Genomic DNA, 16,665 nt, shown 5'->3' on the forward strand with positions numbered 1-16,665 from the left:
ATGTTTTCATATCAGATGGCGGTCATTGGATGGAATACTTGCTCATCACACAAAAGACCTCTGCATACACTGGGCATAGAAGTAAAGCCTATCATCCCAGTAACTGGAGGTGGAAGCAGAAAGGGCTGAAGTTTAAGGTCAGCCTGAACTTCATCAGCCTGTTTAAAAAAACAAACAAAAAAATCAACGATTAACAAAAAATATCACAGTTCATCATGGCATGGCTCATCAGGTAAAAGTGATTGCAACCAAGACTGATGGACCTGGTGTGGTCCTCAGAACAGACGTGGTAGAAAGGAAGAACTGGGTCACACAGGCTGACATCTGATTTCAAACTATACTATTCATGTGGACCCACAAAGGTAACAATAATAAAAAGAATCTTAAAACAAATGAAAAGGGATGAGAAATTGTTTAGCAGTTTACCACCTGGCGTGGACTGCACAGTGACCATTGCTGTTTGACAAAGTTCCAGCATTTCCTGATTGCCGATCTTAATTCTCCAGCATCATTTTTATTTCAATTTTAATAATTCTCACTATATGTTGTGGAGTTTCCTTATGCCTTTTACTGTGGGAAATTTATTTTGCTGGCTACACTGGATGATGGGAACATATACATAGAGAAAGGCAGTCTCTTTAAACAAAATTCTTGGAAAAAATCCCACCACCGAGGAACCACACAATGTGATTACTATGCCTACTCCCCCACAAGAAGCCCCATTGAGTCCACCTGATTACAACAAAAATAGAGAACTTAATGATTTACTAACTGGATACACCTAGTTGCAAGGATGAAAGCAACTATGAAAGGAAAAAATAGGATCACATCCAGAAAGGCATTAAGATACTTGCTGAATTTATCACTTGTTGCCTTGGGGAAAATGCTGTAATGAGGTTGATGGCTGCCTTTATCCTGGAATCATTAAGTCTGTTTTTAACCTGCTTGAGTCTAAACTAAGATTCAGTTATAGAGCATAAAATGTGTAGTCGTTTTTCAATAAAGCAGCAGCTATACTGCTTCATGCTCAGATCATGGCAGTCTCCTTCCTCTACTAATGAGTGATCTCTTCTTTGGGACCTGAAGCCTTATGACACTGGACTCCAGCAAGTACCTCTTGTAGAAAACACAATTCAGTTTCCAGCACCCACATGGCAGCTCACATCAGCTCACATCTGAAATTACCACATTGATTACATCCACATGGTACTGTCCAGTATGAATTTTTTCATGACTTGAAGATTACTCTTCTTTGCAAATGCTTTACCACATTGGTCACATTTATAGGATTTCTCCCCATAATGAATTCTTTCATGACCTAGAAGGCTATTCTTCTGTACAAAGCTTTACCACATTGATTACATTCATAGTGTTTCTCTCCAGTATGAATTCTTTCATGGTTGAGAAGATATCTCTTCTGTGCAAAGGCTTTATCACATTGGTCACATTTATATGGTTTCTCTCCAGTATGAATTCTTTCATGGTTGAGAAGATAACTTCTTGTTGCAAAGGCTTTACCACATTGATTACATTCATAGGGTTTTTCTCCTGTATGAATTCTTTCATGACTTTGAAGACTACTCTTCTGTGCAAAGGCTTTTCCACATTGGTAACATTTATATGGTTTCTCTCCAGTATGAATTCTTTCATGACCTAGAAGGTTACTCTTCTCTACAAAGGCTTTACCACATTGATTACATTCATAGGGTTTCTGTCCAGTATGAATTCTTTCATGACTTTGAAGACTACTCTTCTGTGCAAAGGCTTTACCACACTGATTACATTCATAAGGTTTCTCTCCAGTATGAATTCTTTCATGGTTGACAAGATAACTCTTCATTGCAAAGGCTTTACCACATTGATTGCATTCATGGGGTTTCTCTCCAGTATGAATTCTTTCATGACTTTGAAGATTACTCTTCTGTGCAAAGGCTTTACCACATTGATTACATTCATAGGGTTTGTCTCCAGTATGAATTCTTTCATGTCTTTGAAGACTACTCATCTGCACAAAGGCTTTACTACATTGATTACATTCATACCATTTCTCTTGCATTCTATGTACTTGATGCTGAAGACTGTCACATGCAAAGGCTTTATTCCTTTGATTATACTCATAGGGTTTTCCTTCCAAATGAGTTCTGTGGTATACTTCTGAAAAACAATCAGATATAAAGGGTTTAAAATGTTGATTACATTCATAGAGAACCTCTTCGTTATTGTCTGTTTGGTGTGTTTGATGATGGCTGTGAAGCCTAAAGCCTTTAGTAAATGACTCACATCTATTTTTTTTCTCTTCCCACATGAGATTTTTCACATCTTTGAAGAGAACTTGAACAACTCAGGGTCTGACCACACTGATTGCATTTATAACATTTTCTTATACTGTGAGCCACACTACATATGCACAGTGAACCAGTAGAGAGAGGTGAATTTCCATATTCCTGGTACTCATAAAGTTTTTCTGCAATGAGAGTTTCTTGATGAATTCCCACTGAAGGTGGAAAACCAATTAATTGTAAACTTGCATCACAGTCATCATGTCTTCTCATAGTGGGGACTACCACATATCTTCCAGTTGTTCTGAGAGAGACAGAACTACAATGCTTCTTTCCATACCCCTTATGCTCACATGGATTGTATCCAGAGTGACAGATGACATGCCTGCTAGAGGAAGATAACAAATAAAGGATTTTCACATTACATTCACATAGTCAAATGTTTTGTGTGTCATACAGATGTGGAAAAGAGATTCATGTTTCTACACCAAGACAACCTCCTAGTCTCTCACAAAGTGCTCCTCTCACTAAACTATGCTAAATCACTCACTACAAGTATAAGAGCAACACTAGCTTTAATACCAAAGCTTTGCTTATAAAAGGTCTTGGCCATACACTAATGCCCTCATCAATGATATGATAATGGGAAGGCATGATGGTAATTGGTTGGACAGTTCTACAGCATGCCTCTCACATGGCTATGATTGAAACTGTGACATCTACTATGGCTTTGTTTTCTTGTCTTGTCCTTAAAGGAATGCTTTGCAAACAGTGATCAGCTACCTGACACTGGAGTGAATGGTGTTGTGAGAATTTAATAATCCTCACACAGCTATGCCTATTTACACAGTTGCTTCTCATTAAAAATTCAGGGCATATTAACATTTTTTCAAACTGTTTGAAATCTCCTGCTCAGGCAGCCCCATTGCAGAAAGCCCGCCATCCGTGGCTCCTCCCCCAGCGATGTCTGGGACCATGCCTACCAGCTATTTAAGACCCATCCCATACATCTGCCATGGGTGCTCTCGTGATCTGACTCCTGCTTTCCTGAGAGCCACTTAGGAGTGCTCTCCTTTGGGCTGCCCTGTTAATTCAGTTTGATTTGGCTTATTGCATTGGTGACGGAGGAACCCACCAACCGGAGATTCAATACTTATCTTTGGTGCACTGGCCAGGGTGAGTAGTCCTTCCACAACCATGTGGTGTGGCTGTGGAAGGCCATTCATTCTCTCTCCCCATTCTACTTTTGCCACACTGAATGAACCGCTCAGTTAGCCTCCCTTCCCAAACAAAAATGTCTTAGAGGTCCAGGACCTCTTCCAACTTCCAGACTGCCTGCTGAGCCACTACAGTGCCAGGCTACTCCAGCCTGTTTCAGGGTAGAAACAGTTGCTGCCCTTGGAATTCCCCTGTGTGACACAGACTTCACCACAGAGTCCACCCCACACACAGCTCCCAGATGCGATTTGTGTACCTGCCCTCACAACCACATCCCCTGCAAATGGCTTGTGAGTGAGTACTTTCTAAGTCCAAGTTCAGTCCCCAGAAACTCTGGGGTTGTCTCTTCCAAATTGGGGCTGCAAGAATACTGCCCCCATTCCTCTCTCTTCCCTGTTACTCTGCATCCTGTTCCCAGCATATAGATCGGCCACACTGTGATTCTAATGCTCCCATTCCTTTCCCTCCCCAGTACTGTTTGTCTGCCTGCCTCTCTCCTTCCTGAAATATGATCTGGTCACACTGGGATTCTCATCACAATGCATCCATTCTCTGTATTCCTGTCTACTCTCACACCCTGAACTACTGCATAAATGTCTCCTCCTTGTTGGTGTAACTGTTTGCTTCCTCTTTCTTCCTCCCTCCCACCAGAGATGCTGTCACCACCACACAATCACCACCACCACTAACCTCCACCACCTCCACCACCACCTCCACCACCACCACCACCTTCATCACCACCTCCATCATCTCCACCACTACCACCACTACCACTGCCTTCACCTCCACCACCATCTCCACTGCGGCCTTCACCACCTTCACGCCCACCACCACCACTGCCACAACCTCGCTTCAGCCCAGGGGGGTCCCTGTTCCCATACTCCCCACCCCTAAAATTCTGCCTGCTCACTCCACCCTTAAACCTGTTCTCCTTCAGTACACTCTGCTACACCGTCCGCCATCATAAAAATCTTTCTCCAAAATTCTCAACTTGCTGCTCTGACTTACTCAACTGGGCAGCATGTAGCAGGATTCTTAAAAGTTCTTATTAATAAAATCAAACCTGAGGCCAGTTATTGGGGTCCATGCTGGTAGATCAGAGAGACAGAACAAGCTACAGCTATCTCACCTCGCTGGATCCTCAGCTGGTCTTGTCTCCTCAGACTGGAGGCCTCTGAGTCCTCATCCGGAATGGGTCTCAGCTGAACTGCTGCTTAAAAGCCTGAATGCTTAACCAGCCAAAATCATCTAGTTTCTGTTCCTCACGCCTTATATATCTTTCTGCTTTCTACCACCACTCCCTGGGATTAAAGGCTGGCTTTCTGGGATTAAAGGCGTGTGTCACCATGCTTGGCTATTTCCAATGTGGCCTTGAACTCACAGAGATCCAGAGGGATTTCTATCTCTGGAATGCTAGGATTAAAGGTGTGAGTGCCACCATTTTCTAGCCTTTGTATCTAGTGGCTGTCTGTTCTCTGACCCAGATAAATTTATTAGAGTACACAATATTTTGGGGAACACAATACCACCACATTTCCTCTCTTTTTGTCTAAAATTAAAAAAGCTTATAACTAATACAAGAAAAACTATCCAATAAGTATATACAATATATACAGCCAAAAATTACATTAATGATGTCTAGTCCATTAACATTTGACAGATTCAGATAAAAAAAACTCCATTATATATCTTAACAATGTCCAGTCCGGTAACATCTGATAAACTCAGACCAAAAAATTTTCATTACTTATCTTATTTAAAACAAGTAGTTCCTTTTTAAAAGTAGATTCCATAATCTCCCTTTTTATCTTATCATATCCATATTTTCTTTTTTTTCTTTTCATAATAGATTCAGTAGTCTACCTTTTGTCATTTTTATATCTTCCCCTTTTTCTTCAGTGTATATTCAGCGATCTACCTATTTATCCTATTATTTCTTTAGCTTTTTTCTCAGAGTAGATTCGATGATCTATCTCATATCTATATTCTCTTTTTCTTTTTGCTTTCTAGGGGTGAAGATATCTTTAGGGAATCTTGAAAAGAAAATTTTTGGGTTAATCATCAAGTCCTGTATCGTTTGTCCATTCTCTGCATAATAGGAAAGTTCAGGGCTTCTTTCAAGTCCTTGTTTGAGTAGTCTGTCAGGCTGGATCATCTCAACTAGTCCTCTCGAAATTGTTCTGACCAGTTTGTAGTCCAAAGTCGATTTTTCCATGGTGTTAATTGGCTTAATGGCTTTATCATAGTCCATGTGGAATCATTGTTGTAGGATCCTGTCATCTTTTTGAAGATTTCAAAGTCACTGTTAGGCATGGTCATGGTTTCCTGCAGCCCCCCCCCTTTTTTTTTTGCCTCCTCTGTGGTTTGGAGCAATCACAGTCTGATAAATGTCTCTCTCTCGGAACCATGAACATTCTTCCCTAGTACAGGAAATCTTCACAGCAATTTCTCCCCACCATTTTTCTTGCCAAACTTTTCCAAACTGACCTTTGCCGATGCTTTCTTGTAACACGATGGTCCTGGCAATTCTTCTCTGAAACAGCAGCAGTAAACCCTTCGTCCCAGGTAGCAGCATTACCGCAGTCACCAACATGATGAGAAGGAGCTGGCAACGTGACTTCCATGGTCCCACCAGTGTTTGTGGTTCAATCCAGACCAAAGCTTCTCCCAAGTCTCCTAGACTGGCCTCAAACTCGGGATCTTCCTGCCTCTGTCTCCTTCAGCAAATCCTACCATCGTGTGCCACCACAACTGGCTGAGTGTAGCATGGGCCTGAGCTTGGGCTCACAAGGCCACAGTAAAACAGCTTTTTCATGAATTCGTAACACGAACGTTGGGCGCCAGATGTAGCAGGATTCTTAAAAGTTCTTATTAATAAAATCAAACCCGAGGCCAGTTATTGGGGTCCATACTGGTAGATCAGAGAGACAGAACAAGCCACAGCTATCTCACCTCGCCGGATCCTCAGCTGGTCTTGTCTCCTCAGACTGGAGGCCTCTGAGTCCTCATCCGGAATGGGTCTCAGCTGAACTGCTGCTTAAAAGCCTGAATGCTTAACCAGCCAAAATCATCTAGTTTCTGTTCCTCACGCCTTATATATCTTTCTGCTTTCTACCACCACTCCCTGGGATTAAAGGCTGGCTTTCTGGGATTAAAGGCGTGTGTCACCATGCTTGGCTATTTCCAATGTGGCCTTGAACTCACAGAGATCCAGAGGGATTTCTATCTCTGGAATGCTAGGATTAAAGGTGTGAGTGCCACCATTTTCTAGCCTTTGTATCTAGTGGCTGTCTGTTCTCTGACCCCAGATAAATTTATTAGAGTACACAATATTTTGGGGAACACAATACCACCACAGCAGCATGTGCTGCTACTCTGTTTTTCAGTTTCCCTCTGCAGTGCCTTCTCTGGGATCCGGGTATCAGGATGCCTGAACTGCTAGGATCCCCATTAAAAAAATTGTTTCTGTTAATGATCCTGTTTACTTCTTATGTGTGGTGGAAATGTGTGAATGGTGTGGCCACACATGTGTGTTTCTGACTAGTTTTGAATGCCTGAGTTTATGTGTCCTGAATGTGTCTTGCTAATTGGGTATGTTTTAAAATCTGTAAGGCTTGTGACTCCAGATCAAAACTGTTCTGAAGAACATCATCAGCTGCCATATTGATTGAGGTTAAAGAAATACTTCACCACCATCTTTGGTAAGGGTAACCACTTGGACTGGCCCCACCAAGGAGACATTAGGACTCCAATATCATTTGGGTTAGGATATATTTCTGTTTGATAATTTCTGTCCTGTCCTAAAAACAAGGATTATTAAACAGGATTTAAAACAATGCTGGTTTTGATCATTGATATTAACATACAAATTGTTTGCAAGGTTAAAACTTGGTTTTGCCTGATATATCTTAGGATCACCACTGAAAACTACAGACTGAATCTTCTGGCTTTTACTAACATTGGTAAGCTACAACTAATTGGGTAAACTGTATGTTTAGACTTAACTTACATATGCCCTCAAAGTTAAACCTAAACAACATTTGTCTAATTTAGATATACCTAACAGATTTTGTTCCCCCATTCTCAAACACTCTCTGAGATCTGAGAATATGGTATCTAATAGAAAAGCTTTTGAGGAGAGACATGCCAACTCCTGGAAGTATCCTGTATCTTCTCCAAGAAGATGGATGGCCACAGAAGAACTTCCACCTCGAGGATTGCCTCAAAAGTAACAAAGCCAGCCACACAGTGAAAAGCTGCTTTACACCATTAACTGCTGCTGAGATCATGTCCAGACTATGAATAAGTGGAGCATTGGGGGAACAATTGTGCAACTCTTCCAAGACAGGTAGGCTGATTTCCCCAAATTTCTACTCCACAGAGAATCTGTCAGATCCTCTGAGCTTGGCATCTGAACAAGTGCTACCTCTGGGACTTGTCACCCAGTGACATGGAAAGACTTGGGACTGCCTGGGTAACTGGAAAGCCGGCTCACTCCTGCTCATTTACTTATCCTTCTCAGATCTGATGGTGTTTGATGACTAGGGTACTAAGAGATTTGCCAGTTTAACAGCACCCTCAATCCCAAGGCTACAAGCACTTTAGTAGTTCATTAGTAAGTTTCCTGGTAAAAATACATACAGGTGTGCCTCATTCACAGACTCCATGGTACAGGATAAACTGGTTTCAGATATAACTTCAGAGGTTCAAAGTTTTAGCTTTGATAAATGCAGTTTTGACAAACTGATAAAGCATTGATTACAAACAGTTTTCAGGGTCCTTAAATTTCTGTGGATTTTACTGCTCCAGCTTTTAGAGCTAGGTTAGCATTAGAGAGGATCTAGAACCCTGCAGACATGTTCAACTCCCTCCTCCTCCACTCACACAACCTCCTTTGTTCAGTGAATTTAGACTTAAAAATATTCATGCCTTTTAACCTAAATCCATAGCTTTGTACTATGACACCAAGATGTAAATCTGCTCCAGTAGTTTTACAGACACCTGAAGGATCCTGGGAAAAGGGCCCTGGAACTTTATAAAGAAGTCTGACTTAATGGAAATTAATTTCTGTTTCCAGAGCCTATTTTTGACCCCACCCATTTTGGAGCATATTCTGTAGGTTCACTCCCCCTGCCTGGCCCAAGGCCAAACCTGCAGGGGGCCCTGCAGATACACCAGCTCCTGGAACAGCTCTGAGGGTGCCAACCACCAACCAAGGATGCCAACTGGACAAATACTAACAGGTGGATTTCACCCACATGCCTGCTCATAAAAAGGCTCCATATCTCTTAACTCTTCCTGACACATTTACAGGATGGGTGCTCTCCCAACCTCCAGAAAAACAGCAGATGCTATGACTCCAGTACTCCTGGAAAACATCATCCCTAGATTTAGCATGCCATCTCCCCAAGCTCCAGGGACTTCACTGCTGGTACCACCTCTACAGGCCCAAGTGGGCACCTACCTAGCAACTCAAACCTTGTTTTCCAAGATGTCCCAATTAAGGGCATATCTGCCCTCATGCCTCACTCATTCACCCTTGACTCTTCTGTACAATCAGGACACCTCTCAGTTCCATTCTTTCTATCATTCTTCCTACTACCAATGGCTATCCCTGTTCATAAGGCCAGTGATAAAAAGCTATTGTTTTTCTCCTAGCAACCTGCATTCTCTGCCTCAAGAACAGATGCATGAGGCCTCCTGGATGGCAGCTATCCAAATGCTTCTCCACCCATACCCCAGCTGAGCATGGGCCCACCTGACTCCCAACTCCCCCTGACCCACATGGTCCCATGCTAACAGGAAGTAGACAGACTTGAACCTGCACCCATATATGTGGTATTGTATTCCCCCAAATATTGTGCATGCAAATAAACTTATCTGGGGTCAGAGACAGAGGAGCCACAATATTAAACATAAAGGATAGGTAGGAGTAGCACACACCTTTAATCCTAGCATTCCAGAGGCAGAAATTCATGTGTTCAAAAATACAGACAGGCATGGTGACTCATCACGCCTTTAATCCCAGAAAGCAAGCCTTTAATCCCAGAGAGTGGTGGGAGAAAGCAGAAAGGTATATAAGGTGTGAGGACTAGAAGCTAGAAGCATTTGGCCTGGTTAAGCATTTTGGCTCGTTAAGCTTTCAGGTTTTGGAGCAGCAGTTCAGCTGAGAGCCACTGGAATGAGGAAACAGACACTTCCAGTCTGAGAAAATAGGAACAGCTGAGGAACTGGCAAGGTGAAATAGCTGTGGCTTGTTCTGCATCTGATCAACCAGCATTCAACCCAATAACTGGCCTCAGGTTTGATTTTATTAATAAGAATTGTTAAAAATCCTGCTACACATATATAACCAAAAATTTGTGTTGTTTAGAATCTCCAGCTGAGGGGGCCTCATTCCAGAAAGCCCACCTTTGGCAGCTCCTCCCCCCAGAGATGCCTGGGACCATGCCCATGCCTACTGGCTATTTAAGACCTGGCCCATAGAGCTGCCATGGGTGCTCTCCTCTTCTGTCTCATGCCTTCTTGAGAGACCCTGGAGTGCTCTGCTTTACTATGCTCTATTTATTAAATCTGGATTTATTAATTTGGTTTGATTTGACTTATTGCATCAGTGAAAGAGGAATCCAGCAACCAGGAATCCAGTACTTATCACAGACATACATATATATCAGCTTACACTTGAAAATTACTTGCCATGTCTTGTAGAATTTTGATAATGTTCTTCAATATTGTGGTCTTCCCATTTGTACCCTAAAATACAGTACCAGAAAATGTGATATATTACTGGAAATTAGGAACAATTGAAATTAATGTCTTTCAAGAACCTTAGAACAATGCCTGATATATTCACCAGATGTTTTTCTTCTTTAACATTCAAAACTATAGGAGATCACCAATCTCCAAGAAAGGCTTCTTCCCTTAAGTTAAAAACTGACAGAAAGCTCACATTCTTACCTACAATAGTGAGGCTCCAGTAGGTTTCCAGCATCACATCTTTGTAGAGACTCTTCTGGGAAGGATCCAGCAAAGCCCACTCTTCATGAGTGAAGTTCACATGCACATCCTCATAGGTCACTGCATCCTAAAGTATCCCATATATGTACATAATAGAAATGGTGAGACTGACTGCATTGCAAATGTACACTTCATTGAGAATATATTTACATAATTCTATGTGCTTGATACATTCTATGACATGGGTGAGTAAATATCAAGTGCAGTCACCAACTCATTTTGAAAGGAAACATCAAGAGAGAATGACACCTTCCATTCCACTGTCCACAGAATAGATTACGGCACAGCAGGAGAAATGCCTAGGAATATATACAGAGAGACATGCAAACAGAGTAACACTATCTAGTATACATCAGCAGAACTTTATCAAAATTATTGACTTCAAGAAAGGATAGACAATAAGGGTGTGGTGGTGCACAACTCTAATCCCAACCCTCGGGAGGCAGAGACAGGTGAAATTTGTGATTTCTGAGCCTGCCTGGTCCATGTAGAGATTGCAAGGACAGCCAAAGGTACATAGTGAGACCCTGTCTCTAACAAAAAAAACAAACAAACAAAAACAAAAAACAGAAAGCACTCAGGCCTCACTCAAAATTTCTCCCTAGAGTTAAACATTCAAGCCAGTTCTATATTTGTCTGTTGACAGGTAAAACTAATAATTCCCAAGAAGCAAAGCATTTTTATTCAGTTACTGTCTGGAAGATCAATGAGTTCTCAAGAACATTAGTAAAGTAAATGCTGATCCTAAAACAGTAAAACAAACACCAAAAGGGAAGGAGTATATACGGATGGGTCAACAGATACGATCACACATTTGAAAATAATGTAAAAATATAAAAACATACACAAAGGTAGGGACAATATTACACATTGACAATTCAGTGATTCAGGAGATCACTATTAATTTCATGAATGAATGGATTTTTGCTCTGAAAAATGAAACCAATGCCAAAGTTCTAAGTCATTACAGGGCTAAAGTTCAGCACAAGAGCAAATGCCTGACATGTACAAAAACCTGATTCAATCTGCCAAAAATATAAACATGAAAATATCAGGCAAGAAATATGGATTGGCAAGGAAAAGCAATTGCTTCTACTTTACATTACATTGTTTCAGAATGAAGTCTGTTCTGTTGGTGATGGCATGCCTACATGAGAAGGAAGGGGCTGCTCACTTTCAACAAAACAAAGATATATGGTGAGACTATAGTCCTCCATAAAGGATCTATGGTGATATTTTAATTGTACTGAAATGTGATTTTATTTGTATGTTAATAAATAACATTGCCTGTGGGTCAGAGCTAATAGCAAGCCAGAGCAGAAACTCAGCAGTCGTGGTGCATGTCTTTAATCCCAGCTCTTGGGAGGCAGAGCTAGGTGGATCTCTGTTTGGTCAAGGATACAGCCAGCATGGAGACACATGCCTTTAATCTCAATACCAACCATAGAAGACCTGGAGTAGTTCACAGGCAGTGAAGAGGTCATGTGGTTGGGTTTATGACCAATGAGAAGTCAGAATAGAAAGTTTATAAAAAACACAAACAGACAGGAAGTAGCTCTCTTGCTGAAGAGGACAACAGCAGCAGTGCAGGGTAAGGTTCTTAGCTCTGACCTCTTGGGCTTTCATCTCTGCATTGGCTCTGGGTTTCTTATTTAACAAGAATGTTCATCTACATTTGGCACCCATTGGGCAAGAATTCATTAAAAACCACTTGGCTTGGCTTGGCAGCAGGTCCAGTTTCCCGCCTAGGCGGCCTGGCTCCCTAGCTCAGGCCCAGGTCAGTTTAGTCTCAGGCCAGACTGACTGTAGCCCCAAGCGGTTACCCACAGCTGGAGCTGCTTGCTTAAAGCTGGTGCTACAAACAACTCAGGCCTGCCCTGCCAGAGCTACCACTAATTGCTGTGGTCAGAGTTTAAGAAAGCCAGAGCCCAGGCTGGATTTAAGCTTTTAGCCAGAACTACTTGTGGCTACACTTTCTTGCTTGCTTTCTCTCTCTCTCTCTCTCTCTCTCTCTCTCTCTCTCTCTCTCTCTCTCTGGATTCACACCTTAGACACTAGGTAGCTGTTTTGAAATTTCCTCAGATTTCTACTGTTCTATGCAGACTTGGTAAGTCATTTAAGATATCAGATATTTTAAAGGAAACTATTTAAAAGAGAATTTTTTTTCCACATTTAAAAAAAATGGGTTTTGCCAGGCGGTGGTGGCGCTCGCCTTTAATCCCAGCACTCAGGAGGCAGAGGCAGGCAGATCTCTGTGAGTTCAAGGCCAGCCTAGTCTACCAAGCGAGTTCCAGGAAAGGTGCAAAGCTACATAGAGAAACCCTGTCTCGAAAACACCAAAAAAAAAAAAAGGGGGGGGGCTTTATGTGTACATTGGAAGAAAATTGGGCTTTGTTTGAAATTTTAGGCAGTCTGACAATGGAACAACTATATGAGAAGATTAATGTTGATCAAATTATGCACTTCATTATTTTTCTTATCCTCATATTAATATTTAAAAAGATAGTCAATTTAAGTGCCAGGATAAAAGTTTTAGGAAAACCTGTTAAACCTGTTAAAATAAATTATAGAGAAACTCAAATTCAGACAGAAGAAATTAACAGTGAAGTTGTTTCAAGATTGGATCATAAGGTTACAGAAAGAAAGCCTGTTTTCACACAGTCACCCTTAATTTATCCGGGAACCATACAGCAGTTAGCTGATCAAGTGAATACACAAAATATTTGGACTCCAATTCAAATGTTAGATTTACAAAGGTTTAAGGAGACAATAATATCTTATGGCATGCATTCCCCATATGTAAAGCAAATGTTAAACACGCCGTCAACTTATAATAGGATTATACCACAGGACTGGCAGGAGCTGGCACATGCTGTTCTGGAACCTGTACAACAGCTCCAGTGGCAAATGTGGTTCAAAGAGGAGGCTGCAAACATAGAAAAACAATGGAGGGATAAAGGAATACAAGTCTTCCAGGATCAGCTTGTTGGAGAAGGCCAATATGCTGCAGTACAAACACAATGTTTATATGATATCCAAAACTTAATTCTATGTCAAATGGCAGCCTTGAATGCATGGGACAGAGTTGAGGAACCAGGGAAGAAAACTGAGTCATTCACGAAGGTTATAGAGGGCCCAAAAGAATCTTTCACAGATTTCTTACAAAGACTGGCTTCAGCAGTAAAGAGAATGGTCCCGGATTCAGAAGCTAGTCAGATAATAATTGAGTCTCTGGCTTTTGAGAAAGCAAATGCAGCATGCAAGAGAATAATCAGGCTGTTAAAAGCAAGATCTGTACCCTTGGAAGATTGGATTAGAGACACGGTTAATGTAGAGGCTCATGACCAAGATGATATGTGGGTAGGAGAAGCAATTTCAAAAGGTTTGAGGAATGTTAGATGTTTTGGATGTGGAAAGCAAGGACATTTGAAAAGGGACTGTAAACAGGGCATTCCTGGAAACAATGTTTCTTCAAGGAATAATGGTAACAGAATGCCCCTTCCTTCTGGAGTATGCAGAAGGTGTGGTAAAGGAAAACACTGGACCAATGAATGTAGATCACCAAGGGACAGGCAAGGTAATATTTTGCCTTGTTCTATTGGAAACTACCGGAGGGGCCTCAGGCAGGTCCCCAGAGCAAATCTAGTTCAGACCATTCCTGCAGTCACAGAGGAAACCCCTACTCAGAGCAATTAAATAACCAAATGCCTATTGGAATAAGTCATGCTGGTCAGGATGATGAAACAGAGAGAATAGAAAATTCAGGAGAAAACATAAAGAAAAAATTTTGGCAAACTTCTATAAATTGTAGCATGAATCTTAAAAGTTCTTATTAATAAAATCAAACCCAGGGCCAGTTATTGGGGTGAATACTGCAAGGTCAGAGAGACAGAACAATCCACAGCTATCTCACCTCACCAGTTCCTCAGCTGGTCCTGTTTCCTCAGACTGGAAGCTTCTGTGTCCTCATCCCAATGGCTCTCAGCTGAATTGTGTTGCTTCAAAGCCTGAAAGCTTAACAAGCCAAATGCTTAACCAGCCAAATGCTTCTAGTTTCTGGTCCTCATGCCTTATATACCTTTCTGCTTTCTACCATCACTGCCTATGATTAAAGGCTCGCTTTCTGGGATTAAAGGCATGAGTCACCATGCCTCAATGTTTCCAATGTGGCCTTGAACTCACAGAGGTCCCAGATGGATTTCTGCCTCTGGAATGCTAGGATTGAAGGCCTGTGCTATCACTGCCTAACTAGTGGCTTTTCTGTTCTCTGACCCCAGATAAGTTTATTAAGGTACACAATATTTTGGGGAACACAATACCACCACAATAAATGAACAAGGACCAAAATTAACAATAAGAATAAACAGTGTTTTGTTGTCTGCTCTGGTAGACACAGGTGCTGACATTACCATAATTGCACCAGAATTTTGGCATCCAACTTGGCCTCTTCAGGAGGTAAATGTTCAAGTGTTAGGAATTGGAATATTATCTCATGTGAAACAGAGTGCAAGATGGCTCGAATGTATAGGTCCAGAAGGACAGAGAGGAAAATTACAACCATATGTGGGTAACATAGCTATGAACCTGTAGGGTCAAGACCTGTTGCAACAATGGAATACTCAGATTAACATCCCTCCAATCTTAGAAACAAATCATAAACTAGCACATGTTTCTGAGAGAAATATTAGAAGATATTATTCTAATGAGTGGTCACCAACCATCCATATTATACAAGAACAGGGCACAACAACTGATGATCTTCCAAAGACACCAACAGCTCTACCTTTAAAATGGTAAACAGACAAGCCTGTATGGGTTCAGCAATGGCCTTTAACAACAGAGAACCTCCAGGCTTTAGAAGAGCTGGTAGAAGAACAGTTAAATGATCAACATATTGAAGAATCAACCAGCCCTTGGAATTCTCCTGTATTTGTTATTAAAAAGAAATCTGGTAAATGGAGAATGGTAACAGACCTTAGAGCAATTAACAAGGTAATTCAGCCAATGGGATCTCCATAGGATGGCCTCTCATAGTTATTGATTTAAAAGACTGTTTCTTTTCAATACCCTTACAAGAAAAACACAGAGAAAGATTTGCCTTCACAGTGCCTACTTACAATAATTCTCAACAGGTTAAAAGATTTCAATGGAGAGTCCTCCCACAAGGAACGTTGAATAGCCCAACTTTGTGCCAATATTTTGTTAAACAGCCATTGAAAGTGATACGTAAAAAAATCCCTATATCTATAATTTATCATTGTATGGATGATATTTTACTAGATGACTCAAATGCAGATACTTTAGAAAACAATGTTTGAAGAAATAAAGAAAATTTTGCCTTGCTGGGGATTACAAATTGCTCCTGAAAAGATATAAAGAGCAGATTCTAGTAATTATTTAGGATATAAAATAGAGCTACAAAAAATTAGACCTCAAAAGGTGCAAATTAGGAAAGATAGACTACAAACTCTTAATGACTTTCAAAGATTATTTGGAGACATTTCTCATCTATGAACTATTGTTTGGGTAAAAAATGATGAACTGAATAATTTGTTCAAAACCTTAGAAGGTGACAAGGACTTAAATAGTCCAAGAGAATTATCACCTGAAGCTGAGGAAGAATTGTCCTTGGTAGAAAAGAAAGTACATGAAGGGCACATGGATCATATTGATCCAAAGCTGGATTGCATTTTGGTTATTTTACCTTCTAGGTATTCCCCAACAGAAATATTAATGCTTTCATCTCTGCATTGGCTCTGTGTTTCTTATTTAACAAGGCCATTCATCTACAAGGATCCTCTTCCTAAGGAGAAGTTACCAATTGTGATTGTAAGTCACCAATGCAGGCTCACACCAAAGACAAATGCTCAAACTCAGCACACTACCTGGAAGATTTTTCATTCAACCCTCAACCTTTTGACACAGGTCATGACAGGTTCACAGTCAAATCATGATGCACAATGCATTTAGTCTGATTTCAAAGATATTATGTGATAGTCCAATACTGTTTGATTGTCCACAGGTGAAAAGGGCTGTTTAAATGCTTTTTCTATGGCAGAACCTCTTAAAGGAGCTGGATCCGGGTTTTTTGTTGTTGTTTTATTTTTACTGTTTTTTCCCACCTTTCTCAGGCTGTATGTGGAAATTCCGT

The 16,665-nt window shown here is 41.0% G+C and overlaps 1 pseudogene; it reads right to left on the minus strand.

Moving 5' to 3' along the window:
* Positions 1-494: 494 nt before the first annotated feature.
* Positions 495-16,665, minus strand: part of LOC114688003 — a 51,448-nt pseudogene continuing 35,277 nt past the window's right edge.

This window comes from Peromyscus leucopus, unplaced genomic scaffold, assembly GCF_004664715.2.
Source record: "Peromyscus leucopus breed LL Stock unplaced genomic scaffold, UCI_PerLeu_2.1 scaffold_1305, whole genome shotgun sequence".
In the NCBI taxonomy this organism is placed as follows: domain Eukaryota; kingdom Metazoa; phylum Chordata; class Mammalia; order Rodentia; family Cricetidae; genus Peromyscus; species Peromyscus leucopus.